The 20,327-nt window shown below is 40.4% G+C and overlaps 2 non-coding genes across 2 annotated transcripts; both read right to left on the bottom strand.

Moving 5' to 3' along the window:
* Nucleotides 1-15,935: 15,935 nt before the first annotated feature.
* Nucleotides 15,936-16,009, bottom strand: Trnar-ucu (transfer RNA arginine (anticodon UCU)). Its single transcript has one exon. It is a non-coding gene; the product is annotated as a tRNA-Arg (tRNA).
* Nucleotides 16,010-20,103: 4,094 nt separating this feature from the next.
* Nucleotides 20,104-20,177, bottom strand: Trnar-ucu (transfer RNA arginine (anticodon UCU)). The gene has a single exon. It is a non-coding gene; the product is annotated as a tRNA-Arg (tRNA).
* Between the last annotated feature and the right edge of the window lie 150 nt (nt 20,178-20,327).

Genomic DNA, 20,327 nt, shown 5'->3' with positions numbered 1-20,327 from the left:
ATATATTGCTAAAAGCCAAGATACTCACACCTTCATACATTCAGAAGTGTATGATACATCTTGACCGATGCTGACAGAAGTCTTCATATGATAGCCACTGGTCAACAGCTGACCGAAGCATTTATCTGATAGCTAGTGGTCCACAAATGTCAGAAGTCTTCATCTGATAGCTAGTGCTCCGCCGCTGACAGAAGTCTCCATATGATAGCCAGTGATCCACCGATGACAGAAGTCTTCATCTGATAGCCAGTGGTCCGCCACTGACAGAAGTCTTCATCTGATAGCCACTGGTCCACCGCTGACAGAAGTCTCAATATGATAGCCAGTGGTCCACCACTGACAGAAGTCTTCATATGATAGCCATTGGTCCACCGCTGACAGACGTCTTCATATGATAGTCAGTGATCCACCGCTGACAGAAGTCTTCATATGTTAGCCATTGGTCAAACGCTGACAGAAGTCTTCATATGATAGCCAGCGGTCCGCCACTGACAGAAGTCTTCATCTGATAGCCACTGGTCCACCGCTGACAGAAGTCTCAATATGATAGCCAGTGGTCCACCACTGACAGAAGTCTTCATATGATAGCCATTAGTCCAACGCTGACAGACGTCTTCATATGATAGCCAGTGATCCACCGCTGACAGAAGTCTTCATATGTTAGCCATTGGTCAAACGCTGACAGAAGTCTTCATCTGATAGTTACTGGCCTAGAAGTTACAGACGTTTTCGTCTGACAGCCCAGGGCCATAGCTTGAAGAAACTTTTGTTGTTTAATAGAAACACTTTCAAGTTGAGAAATTAGTCTCGTCATGAAAGGAAGCCATTAGAGCCAACATTTCCAACCAGAGTCTCGGTATTAGAGGGTGCTGTTAATCAAGGAATATATTACTTGCACATGAAGTGATGAGGTCATCCTAAATGATGCCATGTGATATCGAATTATCACAAACCCTGGATGAATGGTAAACTGGTTTAATGATAAACAATTGTAACTAACCATGGACTTAGATTATTATTAAACTTAAAGATGCAAAGATTTTATACATAAGATGCAAAGCATACGTTGAGGGGTTCCATTGACTAACTGATGAAGATGGGTTTGTTTAAGTAAACGCTCGTGGCACGACATATTTACACATCCGTGGTGTTAATGGAGAAGTTGACAGGTGAAGATGGGATGTTGATATAACCACGAAACGCTCGATTGCGGTATGGTCATAGTCTTGCCTTGGAGCTTTTTGGCTTAACATGGGAAATATCTGCGGTAATATATCGTTATTTGTACAAAGTGAGTGAGTGAGTCAATATGTGAGTGTGTCAGTGAGTAGTTAATGAGTGAGTCACTTCGTGAGTTAATGGGAAAGTAACTGGATAGGTCTATGGGTGAGTCAGTGATTTAGTGAATGGGTGATTGAATTGATGAGTCAATGGGTGAGTTAATAAGTGAGTCAATGAGTGAGTCAAAGAGTGAGTTAATAAGTGTGTCAATGGGTATGTCATTGGGTGAGTCAATGTGTGAGTCAAAGAGTGAGTTAATAAGTGAGTCAATGGGTGAGTCAACGGGTGAGTTAATATGTGAGTCAATGAGTGAGTCAAAGAGTGAGTTAATAATGAGTCAGTGAGTGAGTCAAAGAGTGAGTTAATAATGAGTCAGTGAGTGAGTCAAAGAGTGAGTTAATAATGAGTCAGTGAGTGAGTCAAAGAGTGAGTTAATATGTGAGTCAATGGGTGAGTCAACGGGTGAGTTAATAATGAGTCAATGAGTGAGTCAAAGGGTGAGTTAATAAGTGAGTCAACTGTGACTCAAAGCGTGAGTTAATAGGTGAGTCAAAGAGTGAGTTAATAATGAGTCAATGGTAAATCAATGGGTGGGTTAATAAGTGAGTCAATGGGTGAGTCAATGGGTGAGTTAATAAGTGAGTCAATGAGTGAGTCAAAGAGTGAGTTAATAAGTGAGTCAACTGTGACTCAAAGCGTGAGTTAATAGGCGAGTCAATGAGTGAGTCAAAGGGTGAGTTAATAAGTGAGTCAATGGGTGAGTCAAAGAGTGAGTTAATAATGAGTCAATGGTAAGTCAATGTGTGAGTTAATAAGTGAGTCAGTGGGTGAGTCAAAGAGTGAGTTAATAATGAGATAATGGGTAAGTCAATGGGTGAGTTAATAAGTGAGTCAATTGGTGAGTCAAAGATTGAGTTAATAAGTGAGCCAATGGGTAAGTCAAAGGGTGAGTTAATAAGTGAGCCAATGGGGAGTCAGTATGTGAGTTAATAATGAGTCAATGGGTAAGTCAATGGGCAAGTCAATGGGTAAGTCAATGGGTGAGTTAATAAGTGAGTCAATGGGTGAGTCAAAGATTGAGTTAATAATGAGTCAATGGGTAAGTCAATGGGCAAGTCAATGGGCAGGCCAATGGGTTAGTTAATAAGTGAGTCAATGAGTCGAAAGCACAACCGTAGCTATAGGTTCCTGATACACGTAAGGGACGCAACTCTGCTACTGGCGCCTTGGACGACTGGGCCAACCATGCCCCAAAACACAATAGTGACTATGATCAAATCAATATATTTCAATCTCGTTAAAATTAGATCTTTTGCTGACAACACCCATCTGCATGAAGATCTGAGGACACCTCTGTAGGTCAGCCAATCAGATGAACGTTTTAATCAGCCAATCAGGTGGAGCCTTCTAAATTCTTCGTGCCACTGAGCTTAGCATTCAAACCATTCCATTGCTGTATCTCAAAAGTAGAAAGTATAGCGGCGCCATTATATTGTCATGGGTACTTCATATATCCTGTTGTCTCTGAGCTCCGTGGCATCTGCGCCCTAACGGAGTACTATCAAAGGAATATTTGTGTTCTGTGTGGATTTTCATTTGTACAAATCGAAATTTCCGAATCGAGATGGTAAAAAAAGAAGTGGAATGGTTTTAGAAAGCTGACCGCCGATTGGCTCAGGAATCCAAGCAGGTTTCATTTACATTATGTGGTCAAAGTTCTATACATGTGTCCTGAGATCTTGAGGCAGAGACGCATCTATCGGAGTATAAGATCTGATTTTAATGAGATGATATAGACTACATGGCTTTACAGAAGGATCAATATTCTATTTAACTGTGTACACAACAAACTTGTTAAGACAGACTAGTGCCGCGTTATGTCGTTTTAATGTGTATCAGGGTAGAAATAGAACTTAATACCTAAACTATTTTTTCAAACTGTTGTGTATATGTGAAAAAAACCAACAGACATTGCAAAAGTGAAATCTTGTTTATAATTGCTTTGTTTTTTAGGTGAACGGATCTAAGGAAAAACGTGGTCCATCTTAAGCCAAAGTACACATGTGCACGCTCTAAATATTCACAACAAAATAGATGCGATTTGAGCTATGTGTTTGTTAGCAGTTACAGCATGATGAAAAAGATGACACATGATGGCCTCAAAATACACTTTTTGTTTGTTTCTTTTCACACAACTGTTAAGTGAAATAGCACTGAACCTTCTGAGTTGAACGAGATGTCTACAAGTATTATATTTTATTGTCATTTTAAAAATATTTTAGATGTTGAAAGTTACCTGAATTGTGGTACCGAAGTGAACTAACAATGTATTTTGCAAATTTTGTGGCAATTATGTGGCAATTTGAATTTAATGACAGAAATTGGTAGATTTAAAGGCACCCCATGCCACCGGAAACATTGTGCATATTGTTTGCAGGAATGTTTCTGTTTCATAGAAGAAGAGCCCCATATATCTGAAGCCTGTCCATGGTATACTGACCTTAGATTATAGTATCTTAAGGAAGGGAATACCCAAAATTGATATTGAACAATGGTAATGTTATTCATGTTCAAAAAATTTCTACATATCTATAACACCTGGGACATGCAACATTTGTGTCGACTCAACCCATGACATAATACCATACGTTAGTTATTATAGCTCCAGCTAATTAGACTTGTAGACACGTTGTCTAAATCATGTAACATGTCAGCGTGCCAAGAGGAATTGTATGCCTATTGTACCACTGGCGGTTGGCCTCCAAGTACCGAATAAAAGTCTCATGTCTCATTTTGTTTATACACAGAAACCCGAAAGTCAGAAACGTCCACTTTCCATCTACATTCCCATCATATTCCACATACATAAGAGCAGCTCAAGGAAATGTGAGTTATGTCCCTGTGGCGTGCTAGAAACCTATGATTTGGGTTCGAATCCGTCTTCGTAGGGGTTATGTTTCCAGGTTTGTCAGCACCATACCCGTGCTCGTGGGTTAAACGTCATGGACATGCATAACTTTCCTCTCCGAGCTGACGCGCCGTGATGTAACTTATATACATGGGATGTTGTTTGGCGCCTAGATATCTTTGTCAGCTGCAAAAGAAGCAATTTCTTTCTCTGGAAAAAATGAACCTAAACCTAAACAAAATAAAAATAGCTTGCAATTGTGGCAGAGAGAGAATTGAGAGTGAGAGAGAGAGAGACAGAGAGAAATATATAGATAGACAGAGATGGACTTAGGGGAGAGAAAGAGTCGGGAAGACAGAGATAGACACAGAGCGAGGGGGACAGAGACAGAGAATTTTGGCAGAAAATTTAGAGAGAGAGAGAGAGAGAGAGAGAGAGAGAGAGAGAGAGAGAGAGAGAGAGAGAGAGAGAGAGAGAGAGGGAGATGCCTGTCGGTCCCTGATGCGGTAACGTGTGGGAACTTGCTTGAACGACTGTTTATATTATTGGACAATCAAATTCTACACCAGTCTGGTTGTTTTGGCGGATATTGATTTAGCCTTTCAGATCAATATCGTTCACCTGTCTTACTATCGATAATTATGTCAAGCAGTTCAATTTACAAAGATTGATTCTCACGACGGATTGATTGTAACAATTTTACCCACCATAAAACAAGCGACAGACACATCCCTCAATCAAATCATGTTCCGTTTTAAAAGACCATTATACCCAGTGACCAGGTTTGAAATCGATTTAGTGCCACCACTTATCGATTTATAGTTTTCTTAAAACACAGGACGAGCACTCATTGAAAAGACCTCCCTAGGAGATTATCGGAAAGTTCGTGTGTGTAAGATAAAGATTAGCAATGCGACCACCTGGTCAACGTCGTGTTTGTAGGCAGGTAGCAGCCGTAGACGTTGCCGCGACACGTTAAGTGTAGTTTGTATTTTAAACAGCAGTCGTCGGGTTAACTGTAGGTATGTTTGAAGCAGTAGTGACTGTGTTAAGTGTAGACATATTTGAACCTGCAGTCGCCGTGTTGAGTGTTGGTATATTTGAATCCGCACACGCCGTGTTAAGACTGAGTATTGTTTTACGCCGCGTTCAGCAATAATCCAGCAATACTACGTCGGACGATACCAGAAATGGGTTTCATTAGATTTACCTACATGTACTACTAGGCTGGGGCTAGTTTAGCGACAGCACTATCACCACAAATCAATTTACAAGCGATGTTGGTATAATGGTTTTATTAGTTGTTGTGTGACGAGGGGTTAGCCAAGTGGTGCAAGTCTCACGTTGAAACCCAGGGTTCGATGCTCAAATTTATTCATTTATATTCTTAGCGCCACGGTCGTGATATTGCTTACAGATGTTTTAGAGAACACTGACTGATTCACGTATCGTTATAACTAAGAGGCAACAGGTGATATTTGTCAGGTGAGGTGAAATGGGGTTTAACGTCGCGACCAAGATTATTGCACTTATACAGCGACGTGCATGCACGTGTATGTATGTGTGTGGCTGCTTGTAATGGTCCGGACTGATGCAGATTTATAGTGCTAGCTCACTGAGATACCATGCCGCAGTTTAACATGAATACCCCACTCAGATACAGTAAACTGACTCGGAGCCGACCAGTCCTTGTTTTAGCCCCTTAATGCCGAGCACCAGACAGGGTAACAACAAGTACCATCTTTTAACGTCTTTTGGTATGACGCAGTCGGGGATCGAACCCCGGACATTCCGCTTTCCTAGCGGACGCTCTACCATTAGACCACGGAGGCGGTCTGGTGATATTTGTAATCATGAAGCGCAATGTCCCTAAAGGTTTGCGTGTATCACCACGTGTTCGTTTGTCTGTGTTGTTGTTTAACGCCGCACTTAGCAATATTCAAGCTATATGACGGCGGTCTGTAAATATAATCGAGGACGGACAGACAATCCAGTGATTGACATCATGATCATCGATCCACATAATTGGGATACGATGACATGTATCAACCTAGTCAACGAGCCTGACCACCCGATCCCGTTAGTAGCCTCTTACGACAAGCATAGTCGCCGTTTACGGCAAGCAGGGGTTACTGAAGACCTATTCTACCCCGGATCTTCACGGGGCGCTACCACATGTAAAGCGACATTATGCACTGATTGCAATGAGGAAAGATTGAGGTTGATTCATTTTTCAATTCACTAGCGATATACATGTAGGTGGCCCATTCGCCTAAGGCGCCGCAACTTGCTGTGCAGAGTTGTGCCCCTTAGATGCACCAGAAACCTATGATCATGGGTTCGAATTCCAGATTCGCCCTAATATTGTTTTTAGGTTTGTCAGTACCATACCCCACTTCCTGGGTTACACCAAAGTGGTAAATGCCTAAAACATACATCACTTTGGGCTTTCCTCCAACATTAAGCTGACATGCCTTGATATAACTGAAAAACTGTTCACAGCGGCATTAAACCATACTCACTCACTAACACTCACTTCCGATCACCAATGGTTGAAAGGACTTCTCGACATAACTAGTACACTGCTTTAAAACGAACACAACGTACAGTCTACGAAAACAGCAGAGATGGAATTTGGTTTGATATTTTCACTGTTGGGCACAATAACTGTTTTTGATTATACAGCAATTTCTAAACAAGTAGACGTTTACAGAGGGATTTACAATGTACGTCTACACACTTAAAAAAATATCTTATCGTATTATTCATATATTCCAACCATCCCATGATCCCCGTTCATTCTAAATTCCAAACTGTCAGACAAATGACACAAGACTGTCGTCCCCCTCAGCAAATATTCCACATACACCGTACCCTAGCATACGTAAATACCAGCGTGGATAATTTGCCAAGAATCAAGAATTCTAGCACATCTCGGAAGTCTCGCGAGACTTTCACCACCGGCGGCGTCACCTCTCGTGTGAGGATGACGGATGGCCGTGGAGAGAGTCGGACAAGAAAGACCGGTAAACGTTGACTATAATGGCCCGGACAGTCCTCACGAATGGACGATGGCATTTACACAAATTCAGAGTCGGTGATTCAATATTTGGTCTCCAGAGAGCGCCAGGGTAATGCAATAACGATAAAGCGCCCAGCTTTGCACGAAACCTTCTCATTGTGCGGATCTGGTTGATTGTTTTGCTTCCATCAATCGCTCCAAGCGGGAGCAGCGATCCGATGCGGCCGCACACTCATTGCTGTTGAAGCAGAGGCCGAGTGGAAGACACTGGCAAGAGGCGAGGATATTGGGTTAACGTATTCTAGCCGGGTGTTCTCTGTTTACACGAACAGTCCATAGAAAATGTCAAAAGAAGTCTTGATGACGATTTGCGGACTTAGAGTGTGTCGAAAACGGCTAACTCAACTGTTTAAGTCATTAATGTCAATGACAGAGGCATATGCAAAACTTGAAACCCTGTGCCCTTCAACAAGCACACGAAAGGCGCAAATAATCCCCACAATCATCAGATTCACTGCAGACCTGTCTTCCGGTGATTTCAAACAAGGGAGATCACTCTTGTCATTCACTGACAGGTCATGAACACGTTATGTCATACTGATTGACTAGACTTTAGTTTTATGCGATGAAGATTTATAAATATATTTCCGATACTCAGTTATGCTGTGACATATGCATGCAGACAAAATATAATAATAACTGAAATACGTATGAATGCTTCGTTAAAACTACAGCTACAACTTCGGCTACATCTACAATCACTTCTTTAATCACGTCTGCGACAACAACAAGCACATCTACAATGTCTGCTGCATCTACAATCACTCCTTTAATCACGTCTACAACTACTGGTACAACTTCGGCTACACCTACAATCACTTCTTTAATCACGTCTACAACTACAACTGCTTGTACAACTTCGGCTACATCTACAATCATTTCTTTAATCACGTCTACAACTACAACTAGTGGTACAACTTCGGCTACACCTACAATCACTTCTTTAATCACGTCTACAACTATAACTACTGGTACAACTTCGGCTACATCTACAATCATTTCTTTAATCACGTCTACAACTACAACTACTTGTACAACTTCGGCTACACCTACAATCACTTCTTTAATCACGTCTACAACTACAACTACTGGTACAACTTCGGCTACATCTACAATCATTTCTTTAATCACGTCTACAACTACAACTAGTGGTACAACTTCGGCTACACCTACAATCACTTCTTTAATCACGTCTACAACTACAACTACTGGTACAACTTCGGCTACATCTACAATCATTTCTTTAATCACGTCTACAACTACAACTACTTGTACAACTTCGGCTACACCTACAATCACTTCTTTAATCACGTCTACAACTACAACTACTTGTACAACTTCGGCTACACCTACAATCACTTCTTTAATCACGTCTACAACTACAACTACTGGTACAACTTCGGCTACATCTACAATCACTTCTTTAATCATGTCTACAACTAGTTGTACAACTTCGGCTACACCTACAATCACTCCTTTAATCACGTCTACAACTACTGGTACAACTTCGGCTACACCTACAATCACTTCTTTAATCACGTCTACAACTACAACTACTTGTACAACTTCGGCTACATCTACAATCATTTCTTTAATCACGTCTACAACTACAACTACTGGTACAACTTCGGCTACATCTACAATCACTTCTTTAATCACGTCTACAACTACAACTACTGGTACAACTTCGGCTACATCTACAATCATTTCTTTAATCACGTCTACAACTACAACTAGTGGTACAACTTCGGCTACACCTACAATCACTTCTTTAATCACGTCTACAACTATTGGTACAACTTCGGCTACATCTACAATCACTTCTTTAATCACGTCTACAACTACTGGTACAACTTCGGCTACATCTACAATCATTTCTTTAATCACGTCTACAACTACAGCTAGTGGTACAACTTCGGCTACATCTACAATCATTTCTTTAATCACGTCTACAACTACAACTAGTGGTACAACTTCGGCTACATCTACAATCACTTCTTTAATCACGTCTACAACTACAACTACTGGTACAACTTCGGCTACATCTACAATCATTTCTTTAATCACGTCTACAACTACAACTAGTGGTACAACTTCGGCTACACCTACAATCACTTCTTTAATCACGTCTACAACTACAACTACTGGTACAACTTCGGCTACATCTACAATCATTTCTTTAATCACGTCTACAACTACAACTACTTGTACAACTTCGGCTACATGTTCAATCACTTTTTCAATCACGTCTACGACAACAACAAGCACCTCTACAACTGCACATTTTATCGAAGTATGGTGTATGCTTTCAGATGGAATGATAGCAGCTGAACACATCAAATCACAACTCAATCTGCTCAGCATAAACAGGCTGTGCCGCCTTTGACTCAGTTAGATGATAAATTTCATGCAGCAATATATAAAAAAAAGCTCTCTATTTACCAGGTTGTCAGCACTGGATGCAACTTGGATAAAATTTCATTACCAATCAGACGTTGACTTAACGCGGGCACGTGCAGGATTATGACGTCACTAGAAGACATCCCCCCTTCTCATCTAACCCATATTGAGGGACATAAATGTCATCACTTCACGTGTTTATGGACGGAATCAAAGATTTTTAAGTTGTATAGATTAGGATTTGAATGTATTTTATGCTGATTTGCACGACATGGCGTGTTTAGAGAGAAGATTGAAACGTTGCGTCGTAGATTAATGATTGGCAACAACATGATAGGGCCATGGTATAGCCATTTTCCGAGAAATTTGCAGAAAACAAAACGGTTTCTTCGATTTTTTAAAATAAAAAAGATGACATAAATCTGGTTATTTAGACATCCGTGCTCTTTTCCCACCAGTTGTTACCAAGTCCATTCCGGAATATAACGTTTCTTTCGGAACAAAGTAATCAGTCAAGTATTGTTTGTTTAATATACTGAACCGCAAAAGAAACGTCACCCCAAGTAACACTGCATGAAAAGTTGTCATTCCAACAAATGGCTGATTTTTGTCAAAGTTTCTAAAATTTAACATTACCCTGTCCGGAAAAATGAAATTTATGATAAAAAACAAAGCAGATGACAATAAAACCGATCGCCCAAAAGCATCATGACAACGGCCATGGTAACCCGATGCACGTGAGTTCCGTGCAAATTGAAATGCACATGCGTTCCCACATGTCATGCCCTATAAAAATCCACCCAGATCGGATAACATTCATTCGTTATTGAATTGCTGCCACATGCCAAGATTGACAAGATATCAGCGACGCCAAGCCCTTGGGCGATTGCAAGCTGGACAAACCGCCCGGCAAGAAGCCAATGCATTTCAAGTCCACGTAAGGACCATATACAGGCTCCAGCAACGGTACCAGACCACCAACACTTCAGATGACCGACCACGTGGTGGAAGACCAAGGGTCACCACCCGACGTCAGGATCGTCAGATTGTGCAACAAGATCGCTTTGTTACTGCTGCGGAAACTGCTCGACAGACCATGGTGACACACCAGCGACACATTAGTGCGGACACCGTGCGTCGACGATTGACGAGCAGACACCTCCACTGTCACAGGCCACACCGAGGACCCATTCTGACACTAGGTCATCGCCTGGACCGTCTTCAGTGGGAAACATAGCACCAGCATTGGCGCCGACAGCAGTGGAGAAGAGTCCTCTTCTCAGGTGAGAGCCGTTACTGTATCTCAACAGCAGATGACAGAGAGAGAAGAGTCTGGCGACGCCGTGGGGAACGTTATTCAGATTGTGTTGTCGAGAGAGACTTGTGGGGTGGTCCGAGCATCAAGGTGTGGGGTGGAATTGGTCTTGCACAGAGGGATGGCCCTGTGGTCTTCCAGAACATCGGTCCAGAGAGGGGCAATGGTGTCACAGCAGCTCGGTACATTGATCAAGTCTTGAGACCACACGCCATACCTCATTTGGCACGTCGCCGCAACCACGAGTTTCAGCATGATAACGCCCTTCCACACACTACGAGAACAACAATAGACTTCCAACAGCAGAATGGCATCAGAACCTTGCAGTGGCCTGCCCTCAGTCCCGATTTAAATCCCATTGAGCACCTGTGGGACGAGATTCAAAGACGGCAGAATGACGTCCGACCAAGTCCGACAACTGCAGCTGAACTGCGCCAGGCATTCCTCAGACTGTGTGTTCAAGTGCCTATGGCCTTCATCAACCGCCTCATCCATTCCATGTGTAGACGTTGCACGGCACAGGGCGGACACACGAGATACTGACTCGTGATGCCATTTTCTCAGAGACTAGTGTTGTGTTTCACTTTAAGAACATTTGACACTATAATTTCAACCTTGATAATCAGTTTCATCTTTTTAATATGTCTTAAAGTATGTTTACAGTGTTTGGACAAATAAGGTTTGTCATATATCTATCCGTGGTGACGTTTCTTTTGCGGTTCAGTATATATTGAACGCCTAATTGGAGAGGCCAACAAAAACGATAAATACGTTGATTGAAACCGTTTTTCCTTAACAGCAGTATGAGCTTGTTTTAATATGAATGTTACTGAAAACTGTATAACCCTACGTCATTAAATATTCCCAAACAAAAATTTGTATTCGGAATGAAACGAACAAAGAAACAAATTTGTGTAAGTTAAGCGATTTTTTTCAAAATATAGGGTTTCATGCCACATTAAACTGGCATGTTATGATTATTTGGAAATATATAAATAAATATAATAATTAATAAAAATGAAAGCATCAGATCCAGCTGACTCTCTATTTAGATATAGTGTTAGTGCTTTGCGTAGTTGGGAATTAACATTTGAATAATGAAAACAGGTCATTTGTCTTTCCATGATAGGGGCAATGAAAGATCTACACCTCCAAAAAGGTTAACCAACATCCTTCTTCATTTACATGTATCCCGATCTTGGAAAATATTTTCACATGACCTTGTTCTCATTTTAATAAACGTTAAGCATATCAACGATACTTACTTAAAAGTTAGTAACCGAACCATGAATTTATTTGGCCCAGATGGTCGTACAATATGTTGTAGAGGAAGCAATGATTACTGAAAGGTTAATCCAATGACTATTGTCAAGGAACAGATTCAGATTTATATTTCATTTTGGCATTTTGTAAAAAAACAAAACAAATATGTTTCACCACAACATCAATACAGACAATGACAAGGGTACTTAACATTTTTCCAGGTGTGTATATGTGTCTATATATGTGTACATGGAATACACTTCAACACTTGATAGAATCCTGTACAAAAAGACCGTCTGAAATCACTACCAAATAAATATATTTCTGTGTTACAAAACCATAATTGTTTTCGAAGCAGGGTCACCCTCTAACTAAAACAAACAAAACAAACGAACATGCCGCAATTTGGCTGATTGAAGAACGTGATTAAACGGTATTTGAAGACAGGAAATGATCGGGACTTATCACGTATGAATACTTTGAGCACTTTTTTTTAATAAATTGCAAAATGTGACAAACGTGATATTCGGCAAACTGACACCAAAAGCCTCATTTTAAATTTCCTTTGATTTATATTCAGTAGAGATCCTTCGGTCTTGTGGATTGTTTGGCGGAACGTTCAGGTTAATATGTACATTAATATGTCTTTCAATATATGTTGGTACTTTGAGGCTTTATGTGACGTGTTTTAATGAATGCTGTAAATTTCAGGTTTATATGACGTCATTCAAAGCATGCTGGAACATTCAGGTTTATATCATGTCAATCAATTTATGGTGGTACTTTCAGGTTTATATGACATTTCAATGAAACCATGCTGGAACATTCAGGTTTTTTCACGTCAATCAATGTATGTTCTTTTGGGTTTATATGTAGTTATTCAATGCATGCTGGATCTTTAGAGTTTATATGACGTCATTCCATGAATGCATGCTGGAACATTCAAGTTTATATCACGGCAATCAATGTATGTTGGTACTTTCAGGTTTATAGGACGTCATTCAATGCATGCGGGGACTTGCGGGTTCATATTATGTCAATCAATGAATGCATGCTGGAAAATACAGGTTTATATGATGTCTTTCAATCTATGTTGGTACTTTTAGTTTAAGTGACGTGTTTCAATGAATGCTGTAAATTTCAGGTTTATATCACGTCATTCAATGCGTACTGGAACATTCAGGTGTATATATCACGTCATTCAGTGAATGTTTGCTGGAACGTTCAGGTTTATTTGACCTTATTCAATGCATGCTGGAACGTTCAGGTTTATTTGACGTTATTCAATGTATGCAGAAACGTTCAGGTTTGAAACCTTCAGACGAAGTCATGAGTTTCAAATATATTTCCAGGTAATAAAATGTTCAATAACACCCTCCAATTCCAAAGCAGTTTATTTGCCAAATTTAACAGATTGCCATGCTCCAGTGAGACGTCAGAACCATAATTTAACATATGCATATGAGTTTATCTATTACCAGCGTTCTCAAAGCAGTACTCAAAGGCACAATATAATGTTTATATGATCTTTTTGATCATAGGTTCTTTTTCTTCTGATTTTTTGTGAAGAAGAAATCAATTGCTATCATGAATTTATAACATAAATTTATTTCGATTTGAAATATTTTATCTTCGGCCCAACAATAGGAACCCTCGGGTTTACAGTCAGAATATGGTCCCTGTTAACTTTGCCGTTTATGAAATAGTCTAACGAATGGAGCCACTCCCTATAGTAAAGCCAAACATTCATCTCAGATTTATTCAGGACTGTGATTTAGTATTCAGATTTCGGGGGCGCGGGAGCCCAGTCGTCTTAGGCGCCGCAAATCGCTGTGCAGATTTGCGTCCCTTGAGCACACCAGAAACTTTATGATTGTGGTATCGAATCCCAGTTCATCCCGATTATGTTTCTAGGTTTGTCAACACCGTACCTTTTACTCATGGGTTTTATTAAAGTGGTAAACGTCTGAGACCTGCATCACTTCGGGCTTTCCTCCATCATAAAGCTGAGGCTGTGATATAATTGGAATACTGTAAAAGCGACGTTAAACACAACTATCAGATTTCACACATAGATGCATTTCATAATTTATGATAAAACACCATATTCGTCTTGTATATGTTCAGACACCCGTGAAAGGATTACTGACTTGTTTGCATATATAAACGTTGCAGATGTTTATTCAAAGGTTTCGCTATGCATACTTTTATATTCATATGCAAATACTCAAGGACTTATTGGTGAAAAATGAGAGTAAATTCTGTAAAGATGAAGAAATAAATATTCTGCTATGGTTGAGGAGTGAAACATTCTCATCTCATGATTGTCGTAATTAAGAGTTGAGATCAAAAGGGTTTTAACGTCGTGTCCAACATTACTGCACTTATATAGCGACGTACAGGCACGTGTGTGTGTGTGTGTGTGTGTGTGTGTGTGTGTGTGTGTGTGTGTGTGTGTGTGTGTGTGTGTGTGTGTGTGTGTGTGTGTGTGTGTTTGGCTGCTTGTACTAGTCCGGACTGATGCCGATTTATAGTGCCAGCACACTGAGATACCATGCCGCAGTTTAAAAGGAATACCCCACTCAGACACAGTATAATGACTCCGAGCCGACCAGTCCTTGTTTTAGCCCTTTAATGCCTAGCGCCAGACAGGGTAACAACAAGTACCATCTTTTGACGTCTTTCCGCTCTCCGGGCGGACGCTCTACCAATAGACCACGGAGGCGGTCCGTAATTAAGCACCGGCTAAAATGAAGATAGGGGGCCTCAACATTTGACCTGGTTGATTGCGTTTCATCGTGCCCACGTCGTAAATCGTTGCTTATGTTATCAATCACTAGTTCAACTCGGACCATGCACGAGCACGCGATATAACAATATTAATATCTGCAGTGTAAAACAATATTCACTCAGGGCGATATTCTACCTCGCACACCCGTCTTCTGGGAATGTCTGCCCGCGGCAGTCTCTCTGCCCACGCAACTTAAATGTTTGAATTGTGCGCATAAATAGAGACATTCTAATATTTTCTGAAGCCCCCGATCGGTGCACAGTGAAAGAGAGTGTTATGTACGGAATCCCAGAAAGGACAGAGTCGAATTGTCGCCCTTACACAAACAAACAAAAAGTGCCAAAATTTACCAAAGCGCGACAATCCGACAACGTGACATTTTGGCCATTTGTCGCGCATTTTAACGCCTTTTTATACATTTTTTATCTGGCGACAATGTGACAGCGCGACATATTTTTACCTTGAAAAATGTCGCGTTGTTGCATTGTCGCACTTTCAGGAAAATCTAAATTTGTATTCAAAGCGCGACAATGCGACATATGGCTAAAATGTCGCGTTGTCACATCGTCGCGCTTTAGTTAATTTCGACAACGCGACAATGTCCCTTTTAGGATTCCACAGTTATGACTGCGTGTTTGAGTATCAGTAATGATAAATACAGTGGTTCAGCTGCTTGTCGAGGCGGGTTCGTTGGTAATGTTATTTATTATTATCATTAAACTATTTCCCCCGTGTTTTATTCAAAATTAACGGATATCTCCCAGAACGACTCGTTGCATATTAAATGTATACCAGAAAACTGCATTTTTTTATTTTGAAAAAGACAACCTTTCTAATCTTTTGTGAATGTCATAATCCCTCAATCTGTATTAAATCTTGCTCTGAGCAAAACGTGTAGCCAGTGTGGGACTTGAACCCACAACCCTTGCTTTAGAAGAGCATCGCTCTATCCATTTGAGCTAACCGGCCGATATCGGAACTATACAATATAACATTTTATTCAAGCCTTTTTCGTATGATGAAAGGTACCATCTATCACAGAAATCCACCAACGAATCTTGTGCAATACATGCGCAATACTAGCCTACCAGTAAGTGTCCAAGAGTTACCTCCCTTGACAACTGGCGTGCTCTGAGTCACTGTTTGAAGTTTCACAATCTATTTTCAATATCAAGACCTGTATTTATTTGTGTCCACATATATTTTCAAGTACGAGCTCTGTTGTGCACAACTGTGATTAGTGTGTTCAACGGCCCCGAAGATGGGGAAGTTCGCCATATTATGGTTCTTATTTTGTTGTAGTAATGCGGCCAGGTACCCGTGAAGATCCGGGGTAGAATAGGTCTTCAGCAACCCATGCTTGTCGTAAAAGGCGACTATGCTTGTCGTAAAAGGCGACTAACGGGATCGTGTAGTCAGACTTGGCTGATGCATGCCATCGATCCTAACTGCCTTGATCGATGATCACGATGGCGATCACTGGATTGTCTGGTCCAGACGCGATTATTCACAGACTGTCGTCATATAGCTTGAATATTGCTGAGTGCGGCGTTAAACAACAAACAAACACAAGTACATAAGATGGCGTTGGAATGCCTATTAGCAATTATTCAGAAATGTGTTTATGGCGTTAATATAGGCGTCTACAAGAAAACATATGGCTGCGTGTAACATAATGTAGGGACTCAGTTTGGAACATAACATTTTGAAACAAACGTGTAATGTGTAGTAACATCGTTTTGGATAATCAACGATTAGAAGTTACTTGGCATAAGATTGTGTCTCTGTTCACAGTATATGTACATATTGTCAGACCTCGATAATCGGGACTTTACCGTTCTCAGTTAAAGCGACTACCGACTTAGCATGGAAGTCTGTCTTCCATGTCCTGGAGAATGAGTGAGGAATAAAATCCAAATTAAGTCTAGATTGCGTTAGCATTGTTCTGGGCTCCATTCGGGTTTTGTTTTTTATGTTTGTGATATATATTTTCAAAATAACAGAACTTTATTTCAGGGACTAAATGTTAGCCTACATACATTGACACATAGACATTTCTTAAAAATTATATACACATTAATACGGACATGGGACAAAGGTTTTTCCCGACGAACGTGTTTTAGAAGGGTTTTTCTCCTGACAATCATTTTTTTCCGACCGAAGGGTCTGACTAAAGGGTTTTCCTGACTAAAGGGGTTTCCCGACGAAAGGGGTTCTTGACTGAAGAGTTTTCCTGACGAAAGGGGTTTCCTGACGAAAGGGGTTTCTTTACTGAAGGGTTTTCTTGACTAAAGGGGTTTTCTGAGATTAGGCATTTCTGACAAAAAGGGTTGTCTTGACTAAAAGAGGTTCCTGGCGAAAGGTTTTATTTGACTAAACGGGTTTCCTGACTAAAGGGGTTTCCTGCCGAAAGGGGTTTCCTGGCGAAAGAGTTTCTCGACTACAGGGGTTTTCTGACAAACGGGACAAAGGGGACCCGGACTAACGGAGCTCAATGGATGTTTTACAATGAGAACCCTCACATGCAGTCCAAACTATAGCTACATAACACTGAATCACAGCTACACAGCACTACCGTGCTGCTGTCACCTATTTTCGAGTGACAAGTGACGATAATGAGACGCATCCAATCAGCCACATTATTTGAGATGTAATGTCAATTTCACAATGATAATTACTTTAAATTAAAACGGATTTGGTTTTCAATAAGATGGTGCACGTCAGACATGGGTCTGATTCAGCGCGTGATTCATCAACTCCCACATCCCAAAACGGATACAGGAAATGAAACAATTCATAATTGGAAATAAATTGATTTAATGAAATGATATTTGGGTTCTAAACAATCTTATGTTTATAATTGGCCGAGAAGTCCTGATTCAGTGGCAATCAACGATTACATGTAACAGTACACACAACTATCAGTTTCGACATCGTGAACCTCTGAAAAGCTTCAACTCCGTGATCCCCACAAATCAATCAGGCAAACAAAGCCTCAATCAAAATATTAACAAATAGTTAATTTCAAGTCGCAATTATTGAAATATAAGAACGGCCGAAATAATTCTCAAAAAATGAATATTTGTGGATTCCATGCAACGTGCGCCATGTTAAGGATTTGATGCAGATGCATTTTTTTAAGATTACCAGTTTCAATATGCCTTGTCGCTCTCCACCTAATTACACCGAGACGCAATGATAATATGACTAGTCCCCCATTAATATACAACCGCATGATATACATGTTTATACAGGCGAAAGCATAATTACTGTATACATATCAGTGTTTCGTGTGTATATCTCTTCCACAGATGATTTCACGGTTTCATAGTATCTAAGTAATTATGTTTTTTAACAATGACATTTAAAATTAACTTTGAAATATAATTCCGCTTGAGACAGGGTTTCAATATGTGTATTGGGTTAGAGCACTAATACTAATTGTTTTTTATCCTTCATATTTATTCCTACAAAGCAATGGTTAATTTAACTTGCTACAGGAATATAGAAAAGTTGGCTTTGTAAACGTATATCTTATAAACGTGTACCTCATTATAAAAAACACAGTCAAATCATCTGATGGTTTTAGTTATCTTTAATTTAATATTTCATTTATCCTTTGAAAAAGTAAAATGTGAGTGAGTGAGTGAGTGAGTGAGTGAGTGAGTGAGTGAGTGATATCACGCTGTATCACGGCCTGTGACACCGGGATGAGATTCACACATGGACCCTGGACCTGCGTGACGATCAAACGCTTTAACCCACCATAGTAGAACACCGGCAACACGGAGAGGAGTTTGATGGGTCTGTACATGTACGCCGGTCTTGTTTGATGACGACATGGAGAGAAACGTTAAGAGAAATGTGTCACGTGTGACGAGTCCCCTGGGATATGGCTACACGCTGTGGGAATCCGGGTTAGAATAGACTCTCAAATATTTATGCTTGTCGAACTGGCGGCCAAATGCATCGGGTAGTCGGCTCGGTGACTTAGTTGATGCATATCACCGTACCCTTACCGCGTAGATCGGTGCCGATTGTGTCAATACCTGAATTGTTTGGTCGAGACACGATGGTATACAGACCGTCATAGCTGCAATAATGTTGAGTGCAACAAACCAACGAGGCACACAGACAGACAAACGTTCTTTGGTAAAAATGAATAATTTTTATTCTTTTTCCGGTACTACGATATAAAAATAAATAAAATGATCAATGTGAAAAGAATGAGTATGAATGGCTCGAAATACACACTGCAATAAAATCCTTATCCTTATCCTTATCCTGCCAGACTTTGAATCAATCATAATACTACGACAACTACAATGACTACTACTACTACAACTACAACTACAACTACTACTACTACTACTACTACTACTACTATAATTACTACTACTACTAATACTACTGCTGCTACTACTACTACTACTACTACTACTATAATTACTACTACTACTACTGCTACTACTACTACTACTACCACCACCACCATCACCACCACTACTACTACTACTACTACTGCTGCAACTACTGCTACTACCACCACCAGCACCAGCACCACCACCACCACTACTACTACTACTACTACTACTACTGCTACTCCTACTACTACTACTGCTACTACTACAATTACTATTACTACTACTACTGCTACTACTACTACTGCTACTTCTACAATTACTACTACTACAACGACCATCACCACTACTACTAGTACTACTACTGCTGCAACTACTACTACTACCACCACCACCACCACCACCACCACTACTACTACTACTACTACTACTACTACTACAGCTGCTGCTGCTACTACTACTACTACTACCACGACCACCATCACTACCACTGCTACTACTACTATTGCTGCTGCAACTAATGTAATGAAAGTTTATAAATTTAAATGAGAATAAAAGACAGCTATGCGATAAATCGCAAAGAACAATAAAGAAAGAAGCGTGGTTTAGTCGTCGTGTATTTCTTAAATAGGATATAGAGTATATAGAGTATAAACTATGTAAGAAATATACGACGAATCAGGTCGTAATCAGGAAAACGTGTAGCCAGTGTGGGACTTGAACCCACAACCCTTGCTTTAGAAGAGCATCGCTCTATCCATTTGAGCTAACCGGCCGATATCTGAACTATATAAAATAACATTTTATTCAAGCGATCTTTGAATGACGCAAGGTACTTTTCATCAAAGAAATACCCCGATAGTCTTGTGCAACACACGCCATGGGCTGTTGTACGATTAAGAATACAAGAGTTGCCCCCCTTGCCA

This window comes from Haliotis cracherodii, unplaced genomic scaffold, assembly GCF_022045235.1.
Source record: "Haliotis cracherodii isolate W230 unplaced genomic scaffold, xgHalCrac1.p SCAF_4, whole genome shotgun sequence".
NCBI lineage: Eukaryota > Metazoa > Mollusca > Gastropoda > Lepetellida > Haliotidae > Haliotis > Haliotis cracherodii.
Note: the sequence above shows the minus strand (reverse complement) of the source record. Positions and strands in the feature narration are given on the sequence as shown.